The following is a 19,984-nucleotide window of genomic DNA, read 5'->3' as shown; positions in this document are numbered from 1 at the left end:
AAAAGGAAATCCCAGGCTTCCACTTGCACATCAATATTAACAAAGGGAATGGAGAAGGATGGGCAGTTCAAGACAGAAAAGGAGGTTTACACCTGAAAGCATGAGGCCTGGTGAAAGTGTTAAATTAATATTCTGCCTCTGTCTTTACCTACAGGCCAGAGGCTGTGGTGACAGAGAAGTAGAAGTGGTGACAGAGGGTTAATCAGTGAGCCAGGAAGCTTTCTCTGAGGAGCCCATGTCCATGTCTGTTACCAACACCCAAAGAATCAGAGTCTGACAGCCCTAATTGGTCCATGCTGACCAAAATGTCCATTCACACTCACCCCATTTCCCAGCACTTGGCCCATATCCTTCTAACCCTTCCCCATCCATGTATTTGTCCAAATGCCTTTTAAATGTTGTTAATGTACCTGCCTCAACCAATTCCATATGCGTATCACCCTCTGTGTAAGAAAGTTACCCCTAACGTTCCTTTTTATTCTTTCCCCTTAAACTGATGTCCTCTCGTCCTCGATTCCCCAACCCTGGGAAAAAGACGGAGTGCAATCACCCTGTCCTTGCCTCGCTTGACCTTAGACACCACTAGTAGGTCCCTTCTCTTTGTCCTTCATCCTCCATGACTGCCCTGAGTAAACACTGTCTCCCTGGCTCGATGCTGATTGGCTGATACCTCTCACTCGATGGAACTTCCACCAATGGGATCTTCATTCCAGGGCAGCTCCTGTCATTGGCCTTGCCCCTTCCTGTCGGGAATGTATGCAGTCAACAGATAACACCCTGGACACCTCAACAACATTCCTTCAGGAATGTGATGAAGAGCTTATGCTCGAAACGTCAACTCTCCTGCTCCTCAGATGCTGCCTCAACGGCTGTGCTTTTCCAGCGTCAGACTTTTTGACTCTGATCTCCAGCATCTGCACTCCTCACTTTCTTCCAGCATCTGCAGAGAGAGAAACAAAGCGAACATTTCAAGTACAGTCTGTCTCTCCTTCAGAACTCAGTTCCGAAACATTTCTGGGGGAGATTTGAAGAAGTGTCATCCAGACTCAAAATGTTAACACTGTTTCTCTCTGCACACGTGTTGCTGAGTTTCTCCAGCATTCTCTGCGTTTGTTTCAGATTTCTAGCATTTGCAGGATTTTGTTTTGAATAAAGATATGTCGATGCATGAGAGAGAGAGAGAGCAAGATTAGCCATGCAGGCAGATGAAACAATTCCATGACCTGATATATTCAAGATTAACCACGTTACTAAATAACTCATTGTGCCTTAAATTTCAAATCCTGTCAATAACATGAGCCCAAGGAGGGATGGTATGGTGCAGTGTTAGTGTCAGATTCAGTACTCCTGTCTTATTAAAGTCCTTTAATAAGTGGGCGGCACGGTGGCACCGTGGTTAGCAATGCTGCCTCACAGCGCCTGAGACCCGGGTTCAATTCCCGCCTCAGGCGACTGACTGTGTGGAGTTTGCACATTCTCCCCGTGTCTGCGTGGGTTTCCTCCGGGTGCTCCGGTTTCCTCCCACACTCCAAAGATGTGCAGGTCAGGTGAATTGACCATGTTAAATTGTCCATAGTGTTAGGTAATGGGTAAATGTAGGGGTATGGGTGGGATGCGCTTCAGCGGGTCGGTGTGGACTTGTTGGGCGGAAGGGCCTGTTTCCACACTGAAATGAAATGTAATCTAATCTAATCTTTACGAAATGGGTCAGTCTGCATTTCCTGAAGCGGATTCCTTTTCCATTTCCCCCCAGCATTCTCCCAAGTCTTGTTCTCCCCAGACAGCCCAATAACCTTAAATAGGAATTGCTCATTGACGTGAAGCTCTGATCAATACAATGTGTTTTATTGACGAGGTCAGGCCATGATTGAGAATGTGGTTGTACAATTCCAGGATACTCCTCCCCCAAACAGCCGAATGACATCCACTGTATGAAGGTTTCCTTGGAGAGAGATAGGAGGTTGCAGTCTGCAATGGGAATCCATCTCTACAGGACTTTCCACTCCATCATTTTACAACAATCCAAAAGGCCAGGGCATTGCAGTGGGAAAAGTTTCTCTTCTGGTTCACAAGGGCCAGCACGACATTTTGTACCCGGCTTGTTGCACCGTCCCAGGTAGACTGAAAAAAACAAGTTAGGGACAGGTTATTGGACATCCTGTAGTGATGGGACAGGGAGGGGGTGGGACAAACAATGAGAAAACAGGGTCAGTCAGTGTCACTTTGACAACCTCTCCCCACACGGGAAGTTCTGCAACGTTCACAGTCTCACACCCCATCCTGAACCGCAGCCAAAGGCTTTCCATGGAACTGAAAGAAGGGAACACTCGAATTTCCCTGGAAACACAGTGTGGTTCAAGCACAGAAAGAGACCTATTCAACCCAACATGTGCGTGCTGGCTGAATACATGAGCTCATTTCCCAACACCTGCTCCAAGCAGCGTCTGCTGCTTCGGGTGTGGAGATGAAATGATCTTTTTGGCTGGGTTGAGGGTTTCCACATCAACCACCAGCACGAGGCAGGGGATTGCAGACACCCACCAGCCTCTGGGGTAAATGACTTTCCTCAGGTCCCCTCTAACAATTCAACTGATCATCTCAAACCTGTGTCCCCCAGGTAACTGACCTCTGTAAGGGAGAACAGGTCTCCTCATCAACTCCAAGCCCCTCATTGTGATAGACACCTCGATTCTGTCAGCTCTCAACGGCTTGTGTTCAGAGGAAAGTAATGCGAGCCTATCCGATCCAATCCTCACATCTGGAATTTTCAAGCCATGGTAATATTCTTGTAAGTATTCTTCACAGTCTCACTGGAACACCGCTGTAATGTGGTGACCAGAACTGTGTACAAAGTTTCAGAGCTTCGACCTGATCTGTTGTTAGTGGAGTTACTTGGCTCTGTGTGTCACTCGCTGCTTATCACACAAGTCCTCCTGTTTTTACTTTCACCAGGCCACTCCCTCTTTTTCAAGTTTACCTGGTGCTGCCCTGGAATGCCTGACTGCACACTCCAGGGTTGAAAACTACAAATGCTGGAGATCACAGCGGGTCAGACAGCATCCATAGAGAGAGAGAGCAAGCTAACGTTCCCAGTGTCGATGGCTCTCCATCAGAGCTGTCCAAAAGGGTGGGGAGGGGAAGCATAATGCTTTAGTGGGGGGAGGGGGCTAGGGTGCTGGTGGAGAAGGGATGTTGTTAGTTCATATTAAGTGATCTTAGTTTGAACTATTAACATCCTTTCTCACCCAGCACTCTGCAATCCGCTCCACCCCTAAACTATCTCATAAATGCTGCACTGGCCACCACCATATTTCTGGTCAGCTCTGATGGAGAGCCATTCGGAGTGGAAACGTCAGATTACTCTCTCACCATGGATACTGTCTGACCCGCTGTGATCTCCAGCATTTGTTGTTTTCAGTACAGGTGCCAGAATCTGCAGTACTTTGTTCCTAATCTCCAGGGTTGATCTGCCCACTTGGTAGGAATGGTAGCGTGGGGGATATGCCAGGCTGTAAGGTCTCAGATTGCATTGGAATATCATTCTGCTTATAGTGATGGCCCACAGTGCTCCATGGATGCCCAGTTTTGAGTTGGCACCCATTGTAACATGGTTATCATGCCATATGGCATGATGGAGAGTCTGCTTGGTGGGAAGACTTCATTTCATCTCCACAAGGACTGGGTGGTGGTCACTTTATGGAGTTGGGTGGGTGTTGCCTCTTTAAGGTCAGGTGACTCAGAAGGTGGATTGAGAGGGTCAGTCTATAACCTGATTATGGTGCTCAGAGGACAGTTTACCCTCCATCCACCTCGCGTTCTATATCTGTGAACCACAAACACAATAACTGGCAACGAGACGAGGTTTGGGCCACTAATTCTGTGTGATGCTGTTTTCTTTATTGTGAGGAATGACACCGTCAAGATTCAGTAAACAGTGTTGGATTTCGGAGGTAACATCGAGGGAACTGGTCTTAAAGGGACTCTGGCCCCAATCATAGAGTCATAGAGATGTACAGCATGGAAACAGACCCATCGGTCCAACCCGTCCATGCCGACCAGATATCCCAACCCAAGTTAGTCCTATCTGTCAGCACCTGGCCCATATCCCTCCAAACTCTTCCTATTCATATACCATCCAAATGCCTTTTAACTGTTGCAATTGTACCAGCCTCCACCACTTCCTCTGGCAGCATATTCCATATACGTACCACCCACTGCGTGAAAATGTTGCAACTTAGGTCGCTTTTACATCTTTCCCCTCTCACCCTATGCACTCTAGTTCAGGACTCTTCCAACCCAGGGAAAATACTTTGTCTATTTATCATAGCCATGCCCCTCATAATTTTCTAAACCTCTATAAGGTCACCCCTCAGCCTCCGATGCTCCAGGGAAAACAGCCCCAGCCTGTTCAGCCTCTCCCTATAGCTCAAATCCTCCAACCCTAGCAACATCCTTATAAATCTTTTCTGAACCATTTCAAGTTTCACAACATCTTTCCAATAGGAAGGAGACCAGAATTGCACGCAATATTCCAAAAGTGGCCTAACCAATGTCTTGTACAGCTGCGAACTCCTTTACTCAATACTCTGACTGATAAAGGAAAGCAGACCAAACGCCTTCTTCACTATCCTATCTACCTGCGACTCCACTTTCAAGGAGCTATGAACCTGCACTCCAAGTACTCTTTGTTCAGCAAAACATCCTCACAGGGAAGAACAGTTACTCACCGAGGAGTGGGCTGAGAGTGAGGATCATGAGGAGAATAACACGATGGGTGACACCCACTGAAGAATGATACACTAACACAATTAGTGAGAGAGCAGCCGGGATAGAGTACATTCACCGAGGTGACTCTGCCTGCAAACAGCGTCGAGACTCCAGTAGCAGGAAAACAAAATGGCGTATCAGTTAGGAGTGATGGAACTGTTTGATGAAGAGATAGGAAGTTGGATCTGTCCACCAAATGTTTTGAAATGCACTTAAAGGCTCATGAAGTGGCTGAAGACTCAGTGGTACCAGATTTCTGGAGCTCCATTGACAGAAAGGCATCACAATTCAAAGAAGTCTAATGCAAGTAGAGAAACCCGGGGAAATGACATTCCAAAGTCTGTGCAAAAGGTTGGGGAGTTATTTTGCACTGAGGTTGCACACCATTGCGGTACATTCTCGTTATTCATTCATGGGATGAGGGCGACACTGACTTGGCTGTGGGACTGGAGTCACATGTCAGCCAGGCCAGTTAAAGATGGCAGTTTCTTTCCCTGAAGGACTTTGGTGAAACAGATTTTTTTTTCAAAAATCGAGGATAGATTCATGGTCATCATTCGACTCTTAATTGCAGACTTTTATTTACTGGAATCATCTGCCATAGCGGGACTCAAACCCCTTCCCCCAGAACATTCCCTGACTCTCTGGTTTAACGGAAGAGAAAGTGAGGACTGCAGATGCTGGAGATCAGAGCTGAAAATGTGTTGCTGGAAAAGCGCAGCAGGTCAGGTAGCATCCAGGGAACAGGAGAATCGACATTTCGGGCATAAGCCCTTCTTCAGGAATGAGGAAAGTTTGTCCAGCAGGCTAAGATAAAAGGTAGGGAGGAGGGACCTGGGGGAGGGGCATCGGAAATGTGATAGGTGGAAAGAGGTCAAGGTGAGGGTGATAGGTCAGACTGGGGTGGGGGCGGAGAGGTCAGGAAGAAGATTGCAGGTTCGGAAGGCGGTGCTGAATTCGATGGATTTGACTGAGACAAGGTGGGGGGAGGGGAAATGAGGAAACTGGTGAAATCCGAGTTCATCCCTTGTGGTTGGAGGGTTCCTAGGCGGAAGATGAGGCGCTCTTCCTCCAACCATCGTGTTGTTGTGGTCTGGCGATGGAGGAGTCCAAAGACCTGCATATTCTTGGTGGAGTGGGAGGGGGAGTTGAAGTGTTGAGCCACAGGGTGGTTGGTTTGGTTGGTCCGGGTATCCCAGAGGTGTTCTCTGAAACACTCCGCAAGTAGCCGGCCTGTCTCCCCAATATAGAGGAGGCCACATCGGGTGCAGAGGATGCAATAGATGATATGTGTGGAGGTGCAGGTGAATCTGTGGCGGATATGGAAGTTTCCTTTTGGTCCTTGGAGGGAGGTGAGGCGGGAGGTGTGGGCGTAAGTCTTGCACCTCCTGCGGTTGCAGGGGAAGGTGCCGGGAGTGGAGGTTGGGTTGGTGGGGGGTGTGGATCTGACGAGGGAGTCACGGAGGGAGTGGTCTTGTCCTCACCTACCACCCCACAAATCTCCGTGTACAACGCATCATCCGCCGTCATTTCCGCCACCTCCAAATGGACCCCACCACCAAGGATATATTTCCCTCCCCTCCCCTATCAGCATTCCGTAAAGACCACTCCCTCCGTGACTCCCTCGTCAGATCCACACCCCCCACCAACCCAACCTCCACTCCCGGCACCTTCCCCTGCAACCGCAGGAGGTGCAAGACTTGCGCCCACACCTCCCCCCTCACCTCCCTCCAAGGCCCCAAAGGAAACTTCCATATCCGCCACAGATTCACCTGCACCTCCACACACATCATCTATTGCACCCTCTGCACCCGATGTGGCCTCCCCTATATTGGGGAGACAGGCCGGCTACTTGTGGAGCGTTTCAGAGAACACCTCTGGGACACCCGGACCAACCAACCCAACCACCCTGTGGCTCAACACTTCAACTCCCCCTCCCACTCCACCAAGGATATGCAGGTCCTTGGACTCCTGCATCGCCAGACCACAACAACACGACGGTTGGAGGAAGAGCGCCTCATCTTCCGCCTAGGAACCGTCCAACCACAAAGGATGAACTCGGATTTCACCAGTTTCCTCATTTCCCCTCCCCCCACCTTGTCTCAGTCAAATCCATCGAATTCAGCACCGCCTTCCTAACCTGCAATCTTCTTCCCGACCTCTCCGCCCCCACCCCAGTCTGACCTATCACCCTCACCTTGACCTCTTTCCACCTCTCACATTTCCGACGCCCCTCCCCCAGGTCCCTCCTCCCTACCTTTTATCTTAGCCTGCTGGACAAACTTTCCTCATTCCTGAAGAAGGGCTTATGCCCGAAATGTCGATTCTCCTGTTCCTTGGATGCTGCCTGACCTGCTGCGCTTTTCCAGCAACACATTTCCATCTCTGGTTTAACGGTCCAGCGATATGACCGTTATGCCATTGTCTGCCTTCTGTTCCTATAAACATTTCCAGCAGGAAGGAGAGTCCATCACCCAGTTTGGGTGGCATTACAGAGGTTAGTGGAACACTGTGAATCTGCAGATTCCTTTCTGATGCCCTGAGTGACCATTTTGTTTGTGGCCTCTGACAGAAAGCCATCCAAGAGAATCTGCTAATGAGGAGAGACCTGGATTTCAACAGCTTTTGAAGTTGCCACCTCAATACTGTTCGCCGCCAATGAAACAACACGATTGGCTAGGCCCAGCAGTATAGAGTGGGGGAAGATCAGCAGGTTTCGGAATGGCATCAAGATGGCAAGATTGGGCACATGGAGTCAACATGATGGATTCGAGAAGCTCAGAGCTGCAGGCAGAAGCGAATGGGTCACATTACCCAAAATTCCTAGGGACCACGTCATCAAGAGAAGTGGAGTCTAAAGGAGACAGTTTCTAGGAAAAGGCATAAGGTAGATGAGGCCTGCCAGTGGGTAGACCAGGAATTCGCTGGGTGTGTGGGAGAACCAGAAGGCCCAGAGTCAGCAGAGCTTTGGTTAGACATCCTGATGGTACAGAGTGAAGCTGAGAGTTTTTGGGTTCTTTCCAAAATATAGAGTAAGACATAAACCTGGAAGTGGATACAGGGGCAGTCATGCCTCTAATCCCAGAATCAATAGTTAACCAAGATTACACTGTGGATATATACAGAACATGTCGTGCTGCTGAAGGGCTATGAACTGGCAAAATTATAACTAAGAGCCCGGTGTGCGAACTGCCTCTGTACGAAGTAAAAGGTGGCAATTCTACATTATTTGGACCTTTCGGATTACAGATGTTAAAGTAAAATCAGGGTCAGGTTGATAGGCTGGTGGACTCATAAACAGGTTTGCAAGAGATTTTGTACAGTTGCAAATATGCCTTCAAGGGAACCCTGGGGGAAATGAAAGGAGTAGAAATTAACCTTTAGCTGAAGCAGTCAACCCATTGCTGAGAGTAGATCAATACCCCATTCCACTCAGAGAAGACCTTTCCAGTGGACTGGTTGAGTGGAAAGTGATTCTTAGAGATGGGCCTGTCACAGATGGGGGTCATGAGGAGTCCGACCTGCCACTGATGGCAGTAACACACACATTCACTGTATCATACAGCACAGAACAGGCCCTGCAGCCCACCAAGTCTGGACCAACATAACTCCCACTGAAAGTCCTCTCATTTCAATTTCCTGCACTTGTCCCATACCCTTGAATACTCTGATGTTTGAAGTGCTTATCCAATTTTTTTTTTTTAAAGTTTGTAAGGTTTCCAGCCTCCACTATCTTCCCAGACAGTCCATTCCAGATTCCTAGTACCCACGGAGGAAACATTTTTTGCCTAAATCCCCTCTGAATCCAACCCCTTGCCCTAAGACTATGTCCACATGTGACTGACCCCTCAACCAATGGGATCAGCTGCTCTCTATTCACCCTGTCCATGTTCCTCGAGCTTAAAAACTGTAATCATGTTCTCTCTCAACTTTCTCGGATCTAAAGAACACAGTCCAAACATATCTAGTCTCTCCGTATCACTCAATTTGTCCATCCCAGGCAACACCCTGGACTGTATCCTCTGTACTCACTCAAGTGCGATCACATCCTTCCTGGAGTGAGGTGAGCAGAATACTGCAGCTGTGGCCTAACCAAAGCTCTGTATGACCCTAACTTTACCTCCTTGCTCTTATACTCCATGCCACAACAAATGAAAGCAAGTATCCCATCTTCCTTCTTAATGATCCTATTCACATGCTCTGCTAGCCTCATGGATCTGTGAATAATTACAAGAGTCCTTTGTTCCTCTGAGCCACCCAGTCTCCTGCCATTCATTAAATACTCCCTCATCTTGTTTCTTCTTCCAAAGTGCATTACCTCGCACTTGTCTGGATTAAATACCATCTGCCATTGGTCTACCCATCTGACCAACCCACCTCTACCTTCCTGTAATCTTCAAACATCTCCTTCACTATTAAAAACTCCATCAATTTTGGTGTCATCTGCAAATTTGTTTAACATGACCCCCGCATTTCCATCTGTATCATCGATGTACATGACAAACAATGAGTTCCCAGTACTCATCCTTGTGGGATACCACTGGACACCAGTTTCCAATCAGCATCCTTCTACCATGACCCTTTCAATCTTATTACGACACGGGTTTCTGATCCATCTCACCAAATGTCCCACTGTTCCATGTGCTTTAACCCTCTCAATCAGTTTCCCATGTGGAACCTTGTAAAAAGCTTTTCTAAAATCAAATCAACTCCATCAACTGAACTTCCCACATCCATACACTTGATCACTTTGTAAAACAATTCTCACCAATTTCTCAGATATGACTTTCTTCTGACAAACACCTGTTGACTATCTTTAATTAACCCATGCCTGGACAAGTGGGTATTAATTCGCTCCTTCAGAATTTTCTCCAACAGTTTCCTGACCACTGACATGAGACTCATCGCTCTGTAATTTTCTGGTTCATCTCTATCAACCTGCTTAAAAAGTGAAGTCACATTAGTCATCCTCCAGTCCTCTGGCACTTCCAATATGGCGAGAGAGGAATTAAGAATTTGTGTCAAATCTCCCACAATTTCCTGCCTTACCTCCCACAGCAACCCGGGATGCAATTGATCCGGGCCACGGGAGATGTCTGTCTTTAAGCCCAACAGACCCTCCGACACCTTCCCATTTCCCATGTCAAACTGTACAAGTCTCTAACAGTCCCTTTTCCTGAATTCCATGCCTATGTTCTGCTTTTCCCGAGTGAAGATTGAAGAGTCATTCAACACCTCTCCAATATCTTACGTCTACAGAGCTTGTCCCCTTGGTCCCTAATGGGCTCTACACTTTCCCTCATTAACCTCTACCCTTAAGTTTATTTCTAAAATATCTTTAGGATTCTCCATAATCCTGTTCCCAAATCCTTTCTAATTTCCACGTTTTGCTCTTCTAATTGTTTTCTTAACCTCCCTTCTGCATTTCCAATAATCCTCTCAGGCCATAACTGAATTGTTTTCTTTGGACTTGCTAAAAACTCTACTCCTCTTCTTTATCCAGAGTTGAATTGTCTGGGACATTCAGTATTCCCTGAACCTATTGCTCCTCCATTTCCCTTGAAAGGTGCCGTGTTGCTCTTGTACTCTTCCCAGCTCCTTTCTGAAAGCCCCCATCCCCCATTGCTCTCCTGTAGACGTACGCAAACGGAGCTGTTCCCAATGTACTGTGGCTAGATACTGCTTTATTCTAATACAATTAGGCTTCCCCAGTCAAAAGCCGACCTCTACAGGCCATTTCCTCCTTGTCTAGAACATTTTTTACGCAGATTCTATCGTGGTCACGATCACTAAAATGTCCCCCCACTGCCACATCGATCACTTATCCAGCTTCTTTCCCCAGAACCAGTTCCAGCATTGGCCCTTCGACACATTGATACAGAAACCCACCTGGATACATTTCAATAAGTTCACCCTCTTTAAATCCTTTACCCTATAGCTAGCCCAACTTGTACTGGGGAGGTTGAAATCATCTTGTATTATTAGCCGATTATTACCCTAACTCCCTTCTGTGAACTGTCTACATATTTGCTGTTCTATTTCCCACAGATTCTTTGGGGGCCTATAATACACTTTCAGTAAAGTAGCTCTCTCCTTAACATTCCTACAGTCTACCCACAAAGCCTTGTTTGAGGAACCTGCCGAGATATCATCTCTCCCTAATGCAGGAATTGATTCCTTAATTAATAGTGTGATACTATTGACAGCCTCTTCTGTTTCACCGAAAGATCCTGTAACCCTGGAACGTTTAGTTGCCAGTCCATCCCTTCTCTCAATCTTGTTTCTGTGATGGTAACAGTATCATGCTTGCATGTGTCAATCCATGCCATTAACCCATAAGTCTTACCTGTTACATTCCAAATATGAAAGACCGTGTCACCTTGCCTTTGTCTTTTGACACTCAATATCGTTGAACTCACTGTGACTTGCTTCTGTTCCTGTAGCATGATGTGTCTCTGTTGAATCAATATTCTGTGGTCCCCTCCCTCTGTCAGACTAGTTTAAACTCCTCCCAACAGCACCAGCAAGCCTCCCTGCCAGGATGTTGGTCCCAATGTGGTTCAGGTGCAGACTGTACTATTTGTCCATGTCCCACCTCCCCAGAAACAATCCCAGTAATCCAGGAATCTAAAACCCTCCCTCTTGCACAAACTCTTGATCCACACATCTATCTACTTTATTTTCCAGTTTCCAAACTTTCTAGCACGTGGAACTGGGAATAGTCCAGAGATGACAACCGTTGAGGTCCTGCTTTTTAATCCTCCACCTCGCTCCCTTAATTCTTGATTCAAGGCCTCATTCCTCCCTCTGGCCATACCATTGTACATGTTGCTACCAACGACTTTAACTCATCACCCTTCCCTTTCAGGATGCCCCGCAGCCATTCAGTGACATCCCTGACCCTGGCACCAGGGAGGCAACACAGCATCCTGGAGGAACGTCTTCAGCTGCAGAAACACCCGGCTGCTTTCCCGACTAAAGAATCCCCGATCACTGTTGCTCTTCTTTCCTTCTTCCTCCCCATCTTGTCTAGTCAAGCTGCTCGTGGTGCCAGACGGCTTGGATCTGACTGCATTCCTCTGAGAAGTCAGCATCCTCATCAGCTTCCAACATTGAATCCTGATGAGTGAATGGGACACCAGGGGACTTCTGCACTCACAGAGGGTAGTGGATAAAATTCTGGGTGGATTGCCTGGTGTCTGCTGCTACCTGGATGACATTCCGTTCACTGGATCCGCCAAAGAGGAACATTTGAAGAACATAGAAGAAACTTTCAAAAGGTTCTGGGACCACAGCCAACAAGTAAAAAGGGAGAAATGTGAGTTTTGTAAAGACTCCATAGAGTGCCTGTGCCATATAATCCATGGAAATACACAAGGGACCCAAGAAATTGGAAGCTATCAGGAAGGCCCCAAGACAAGAATGTGTCCCAACTGAGATCGATCGTGGGCCGTGTAAATTACTATGGAAAGTTTGTGTGCATCTGACTATCGTGCTAAAGCCCCTGCTGGGGAAGGGCAGCAGTGGACATAGACCCAGGGATGTGAGGGAGCTTACCAGGAAGTGAAGCACACTTTAAAAAGATCAGAACTGTTGACCCATTTTGAGTCAAAGTTGCCAGTCCAGTCAGCATGTTTGTACACTTCCAGTGCAGTCAACATGTTAATACAGTTCCAGTACAGTTAGCATGTTAATACAGTTCCAGGACAGTCAGCATGTTTGTACACTTCCAGTGCAGCCAACATGTTAATACAGTTCCAGTACAGTTAGCAAGTTAATACAGTTTAGATTAGATTAGATTAGATTACTTACAGTGTGGAAACAGGCCCTTCGGCCCAACAAGTCCACACCGACCCGCCGAAGCGCAACCCACCCATACCCCTACATTTACCCCTTAAACCTAACACTACGGGCAATTTAGCATGGCCAATTCACCTGACCCGCACAGCTTTGGACTGTGGGAGGAAACCGGAGCACCCGGAGGAAACCCACGCAGACACGGGGAGAACGTGCAAACTCCACACAGACAGTTTCTCGTTAATTTTTTAAAGGATTTTAAATGTGGATTTAATGTGGATAATGTGGATTTAAGATCGAAAATGAGTCAATCATGCTCTTGTTAAATGGTGAAGTGGGATTGAGGAATCAATGGTCTATGTTCCAAATTGTTCCGATGTTCCGAATGCAAGAAATATAACAACCAACAGAGAAGTTTACAAACCACAGCTTTAGACCAGAGACAAAGTTTTGACAATGAGCGCGAATCCTTCTCCGCTTCACCAGAGGGTTTGACAGTCACAGACTGGTTCTGAACACAGTCAGAAAACCACACCCCACCACATTCCTTATGCCCAAAATGTCGATTCTCCTGCTGCTCAGATGCTGCCTAACCGGCTGTGCATTTCCAGCACCACACTTCAATTAGAAACGTAGAGTCCTAAAACAGAGAGACAGGCCCTTCAGCCCAAACTGGTCCATGCCAACCGAAATATTTGGGCCTCCTGAGAGACTGTGGTGTCCATGTTCGGGCCTCCAGACAGAATGATGTTCTCCAAGACATCAGTCAAATTCCCAACCCTTCAAACAGCAGCACTGGAAATTTATGGCCCTGGGAATTAGTAGATCACATTCAATGTCTCATCCAAAACCCAAATCATCAACAATGCAGCTCTCCCACGGTGGATTGTGTCAGCAACCCCACAGCTTGGTCACTCCAATCCTCAGCAAACCAAGTTGGCAGCCACCTGTTTCCATGACGATGACAACCTTCTTAGTAGGTGATCTCTGTGGTGGCTGCTGTATTCATCAAACAAATAAATTCGGGGATGATGGTGTAGTGATACCGTTACTGGGCTCGACGTGAAGGGGTTAATGTCCTGGGGACAGAGGCTAAAACCCCACCAAGGCAGCGCGTGGAATTTAAATTCATTTCATAAAATCTGAAATCAAATCCCAGTTTCAGTCATAGCGATCATAACAATATCAACAATTGTTTCAAAACGACATCTGCTTCACTAACTATCTTCAGGGAAGAAAATCTCCTACCCTCACCCAGTCTGGTCTCCATATGAATCCAGACCGACAGCAATGTAACTGGCTGTGATCTGAACGAGGAAACAGCACAGCAGGACAGCCGTTTCAAGGGCAAGTAGAGATAAACAAAAAATACTGTCCTTGCCAGTGTTGCTGACATTCCATTCGTTAAAAGCTTAAAGATGATTTAAACTGTTTAAAATTTCTCACATTCCTGACTTCACTCGTGTTTTGAAAATCTGACCCACATATGTTGACTAGTTCTTTAAATATTTCCAGTATTATTCCGAATTCACCCTTCCTAAATCTGTGAAACGAGACAAGAGAATATAATGAATTTCCAATTCACTCTTCACGGTCAGGACAAGTGAGCATTCTGCGGGAGGAATTCTCCCACTGTCTAATACATTAGCGCTGTGTACAAACTGTGTCAGTGCACTGAGTGCAACACAGTACTCCAACTTTCCACTAGAAAGGAATTTGCTTTTTCGTACTGATCAGCTTGAATCAGCTCAAATCCATTCCCTCTCCAGGCTGAGCTACCAATAAACAAATGTACATGGGGTTGGTACGAATCGCATTTTTTAGTCTTTATCAGAATCAGCTTCAGTCAGGCATTAAACAGAGCTAATCTAAAAACTGTCTGCAAACAGCCGGGTGAGACAACACAAGAATGTACCTGCGAAATGTCCCCGGAAACCTCCGAGAGCAGGAGTGCACTGAATAAGCAGCAAGACACCAATAACCAACAGCATTCCCTTCTTCATCTTCTGCAAAGAATTTCACAGGATCAAACTGAGATAATGAGTCGGGAGAAGTTCCTGAAGCAGGATGCCAAGCTTTTGCTTTCCTTATAATAGTGCAAAGGGCCAGAATCTCCTCTTAATCCCTTTCCCTTCTGTGTGACAGTGAATCCGGTGAACAGATTGACTCAATTGACACTCCTTCAGCTTTAAGTCACAGCGTTCTGTAGTTTGGCCTCTCTCCAAGTTTTAGTATGCTCTGTCTACTGAGCTGGTCTGCCAAGGATACAAATAGAACGTATAGTTCATGAGTATGCATGATCATAGAATCCCATCAGAGTGGAAACAGACCATTCAGGCCAACCAGTCTGCATGAACATTCTGAAGAGAATCGCACCCTGACCCATCCCCCTATCCTATATTTCCCATGGCTAGTCCACCAACCTGCACATCCCTGCGCACTATGGGTAATTTACATTGATTAATCCACCTAACCTGCACATCCCTGAACACGATGGATAATTTACCATGGTCAATCCAGCTAACCTACACATCCCTGAGCACTTTGGGTTATATAGCATGGCCAATCCACCTAACCTGCATCTCCCTGAACACTATGGGTAATTTATCATGGCCAATCCACCTCGTCTGCATATCCCAAAACACTATGGGTAATTTATCATGGCCAATCCATCCAACCTGCACATCGTTGGACTGTGGGAGGAAACTCAAGCAGACACAAGGAGAATGTGAAAACTCCACACAGACTGTCACCTGAGGATGAATCAAACCCGGGTCCCTGCTGCTGTCTAGCAGAAGTGCTAATCACTGAGCATCGGACCATGGACATGTCAATCAGTGGCTGGGGATAACAACCATTGATGTGAGTTCAAACACTTCAGTTAATGAACCACATTTGTAATAAAGGTGGCCCATGTGAGAGAACATTGTGATCTGAGACATGGTGCAGGATGGAACGCTACTGTTCCTGGGGGCGCTTAAACACAGATGGGTCAGGGACCATTCAAAAGGGTTGAATTGTGCCTCAGTTGGGCAGGGCCCAGTATCCTGAGTTCACAGGGGATTTTACCTGCATGGTTGGAGAGGTTAAAAGTATATTAGCAGAGGGGCTGTTATATTCAATAAGGATATCTTACGCCAAACTGTTTGTGACAGTTAGTCAAGAGATAAAGGCCCATCTTTATAGAGCTGATATGCTACATTTGTCCAGCCTATGTCATTATGATCTGCGTGGACCATAACAACTGGATCCTTCTTTCCAACTCCAGGTTCCTTTCCAGCCCTGAGCAGTTGCCCAGAAACCCAGGCACCCAGCAGCTAACACAGCCATTTGGACACACGCAGTTACCCAGAAACTCAGGCACCCAAACAGCTAACACAGCCATTTGGACTCATGCAGTTTGCTGCAAAATGCAATGTCAAACCTGCTCACTATACCTTCGCTTACAGCCACTACACTCTTTATTACTCCTCCTCATCAGTGACTACCTGTAACAGGGTGCCATGTTCAGTGCCCTCTTACTCTGTCTCCCCATCCAGACAAGCAGCAATCTGATGGAAGGTTGCAAACTCCTGCAGTGCTGTCCCCTGCTCTCCCCACCTGTCTAAATCACAGTCACACTCTCTTTCCTTGAACACTGATGAAATCAGAAGATCCAATCCCATGAGCTGTGACTGACACCAGGGACCACCACCTTTCCCCCCTCCAACTCCACGATGTGTCAAATAGCCTGCTGTGCAGCCTCCAACTCATAAACCCGGTTCCGAAACCGATTGAACTTCAAACACGTAACACAAACAGGTTTGATCCAAATGTATGCCAGTATCCCGTGAATCCCTAAATACTGCAATTGTGACACATTACTCAATCTGCCATTCAGCAGTGTCCCCAAAGGGTGGGGTAGGTACTAATTGAGGCAGGTTTTGTTAAATAATGTGCTGCTCGAGAGAAAAAAAAAACACCCCTACGCCACCCTTTGGTACCCCTCTGTCACAATCTGGCACCATCATACCAAAACAACTCATCACTTCCTAGATATCCAGAACTGACCAAGACCCATGGTGCAGCACCACCATTAGAAAGATACTGTGCACCCAGACAAAGGGTTGTCAGTCTGGAGCTGCCCGACATAGTTCCTGACACTGGCCCTAGACGTCTCAGACACTGGAAATTTTGTGCCTCTCCTTGTGTGCAGGGACATGGAGATGCCACTGATGGGGATGGCTTGATGCAGAGGCAGGGCATCCTTTTCACCCAGGCCAGCAGAGGATGCCATTCTACTGGAACCATGCCAACCTGGGTTACCATTCAGGCCAGTGTAGCCCCAACCATCTGAAGGAATGCACAGAATAATGAGAGATCAGTGACCTTCTCCACTCTGCCAGGGAAAGGGCCACCACATTCTCATTGATACCTCACACTCCCTCTACCTCTGTTACTGTACCCACCATTTCCTCCAACACCTTCCCTCCTCACTCTCACCCTCACTAACGTCTGACCCTGAATAACCCTGAATCTCTTCTGCACAGCCTACTCACCCCCTCAGGACATCTCCACAGATGCACTGAAAGTAATAGTGTGTTTCCAAACTTTCTCTCCTTCACCCACTGGGTGCAGAGTTGCCAACTCTGATCACCTTGAGTAGCTGACTGACCATGTCCAAGCCCATGTAATGGTATTGTTTTGCAGTTTGTTTCCATAGTGATTAGTCACTGAAACAGATTCATGTGAGTGTGCAGATATTCTTCAACATCTAAACGTACGTTTTAAGGAAAAAAGAGAAAAAAAAGCTTTAATACAAACAACAAGGCCAAATTTTAAACTGATCCTCATCATATTCCTTTCACTGTGAGTCAGTTCCAGTGAAATTTCACTTTTATCTCAATTCTTTAAGTTTTTAAATTAACAGATAGCTCCTAATTTCTTGGCCTCAGAGTGTAGAGACATTTTCACGATGCTTTTCCAGGTTCACTAGCACAAACGTTTCACAATATGTTTCACAATGTTCTTCACGAAAAAATCGCATGAACTGACTGACCATGTAATGCTGGTGCAGAGTATAATCCTTTGTGCACCGTGACACCTTGTGTGGGGGATGGGAATCGGGTAACAGCGAACGGGAACTCACTCTATAAAAGAAACTGTGGTTAATTCATGTATCGCATTCCAGAGAAATGGCTTTTATTAAATGAGCATTATTGAGGAACCACCTGTGTAATATGAGGAAAAAGCTGAAGGAAGACCCTCTTCTGTGACGGAACAAATTGGATATTGATGTTAAAACAGATGATGAAATAGACTTCTCCCATGGTTTGGCAAAATCCAAGCATGTCAGCCAAAAATCTGTGAACAAGCAGCAGCTGTGACTGTTACCAAGGCAGGTATCCGCGACAATGGAATTGATAGTCTTTCCCCAACAGTTCCATCCCTGCGTGAGGAGACAGAGTTGGTGGATAATGTCACCCATGAGCTGGAAGGGGGAGATGAAGGAATAGGTTCCCTTAGGTACAGTTAGGGAGGAGATCGAGTCCTGTTCCACCACTGAAGTGAAAAAAGGCCTCTTTCAAAATTGGGTTGTACTGACGGAGCCTTTCCATAACTGTTATGGGGACTGCATTCCTTACATTTGACGGAATTTAATACTGAAAGAAAGAGTACTCTTACGTTTATCACCAGTTTTGCTTGTCGGAGTAGTTCAAGGAGCTCTGCCATCTGTACCATAAGGTCTTTCCAGGACTTACTACTAAAGATCATTACATCATCTAAATGGAGTGCACAGCTTGTTAACCCAGCCACAACTCTATTCATGTGTGTTTGGAATGTGATGAGTACATTCTTCATTTCAAAGGGCATCACTTTAAACTGATGCAGCCCATTTGGGGTTACAAATGCAGAAATTTCTTTTGCCATCTCTGATAAGTTTAATGACACTAACCACGCATTAAGTTCAACTTGGTGACATAACTGGCTTGTCCGACTTTCTCAGTACAGTCCTCCAATCTAGGAATTGGATATGAGTTTGATTGTGTAACGGCACTGACCTTCCAATAATCCACAGAGAATCGTTGAGTCCCGTCCTGTTTGGGAACTAAGACGATCGGCGAACTCAACTCGCTCTGGCTTGGTTTGATGATGTTCTCATCGAGCATAGCCTCCATCTCCATCTGGACTTGTCTAGCCTTGAAAGGATTAAGCCAATAAGGGTATTGTTTTACCAGAGCAATATTCCCTACGTGTGCTTCATGTACAATTGCATTAATCCTACCCATCTGAATCTTACATATGTCATTATACTCATTTCAAAATAGATTTTAAATCAGGCGGTTCTGTGGACATGGGTGAGGCTCTCGAATGGTTTGTTGCCTCCTGGGTGCCAGGGTCCGAGACGTCTCGGACCGTGTCTTCAGAATCCTTAAGGGAGAGGGTGTGCAGCCAGAAGTCGTGGTGCACGTTGGCACCAACGACATAGGTAGGAAGAGGGGTGGGGAGGTCATTCAGGAGCTGAGGGAGTTAGGCTGGAAGCTAAAAGCTCAGACAGACAGAGTCGCCATCTCTGGGTTGTTGCCGGTGCCACGTGACAGTGAGGCAAGGAATAGGAAGAGAGTGCAGTTGAACACGTGGCTGCAAGGATGGTGTAGGAGAGAGGGCTTCAGGTATTTGGATAGTTGGACTGCATTCTGGGGAAGGTGGGACCTGTACAAGCAGGGCGGGTTGCACCTGAACGAGAAGGGCACCAATATCCTGGGAGATAGGTTTGCTAGCACTCTTCGGCGGGGGGGGGGGGGGGGGGGTTAAACTAATTTGGCAGGGGGATGGGATCGGGACTTGTAGTCATGCAAGTAGGCTAGCTGTTTGTCAGGATGTCCAAGAATGTAGGGAGGCTGTGGAGAAGGTAGCACTGACAGGGATATTTGCGGACACAGAGATGGGCTCAAGTGTGTATACTTCAATGCAAGGAGTATCAGAAATAAGGTGGGTGAACTTAAGGCGTGGATCGGTACCTGGGATTACGATGTTATGGCCATCACGGAAACGTGGATAGAAGAGGGACAGGAATGGTTGTTGGAGGTTCCTGGTTACAGATGCTTTAGTAAAATTAGGGAGGGTGATAAACAAGGAGGGGGGGGGGTGGCATTGCTAATTAGAAATAGTATAACGGCTGCAGAAAGGCAGTTCGAGGGGGATCTGCCTTTGGAGGTAGTATGGGCTGAAGTCAGAAATAGGAAAGGTACAGTCACCTTGTTGGGTGTTTACTATAAGCCCCCCAATAGCAGCAGAGATGTGGAGAAACAGATTGGGAAATAGATTTTGGAAAGGTGCAGAAGCCACAGGGTAGTAGACATGGGTGATTTCAACTTCCCAAACATTGATTGGAAGCTCTTTAGATCAAGTAGATTGGATGGGGCGGTGTTTGTGCAGT

At 46.7% G+C, this 19,984-nt stretch overlaps 1 long non-coding RNA gene across 1 annotated transcript; it reads right to left on the bottom strand.

Annotated features, from left to right (window-relative positions):
• Positions 1-1,824: 1,824 nt before the first annotated feature.
• On the bottom strand, positions 1,825-14,651 carry LOC148136443 (uncharacterized). The gene is made up of 2 exons (XR_015754458.1): positions 14,480-14,651; positions 1,825-2,121 (listed from the first exon to the last, which is right to left on the bottom strand). It is a non-coding gene; the product is annotated as an uncharacterized LOC148136443 (long non-coding RNA).
• Positions 14,652-19,984: the final 5,333 nt, after the last annotated feature.

The sequence above is a fragment of the Chiloscyllium plagiosum genome, unplaced genomic scaffold, assembly GCF_037043375.1.
Source record: "Chiloscyllium plagiosum isolate Xiang-an unplaced genomic scaffold, Cpla_swu_hap1 HiC_scaffold_45, whole genome shotgun sequence".
NCBI lineage: Eukaryota > Metazoa > Chordata > Chondrichthyes > Orectolobiformes > Hemiscylliidae > Chiloscyllium > Chiloscyllium plagiosum.
Note: the sequence above shows the minus strand (reverse complement) of the source record. Positions and strands in the feature narration are given on the sequence as shown.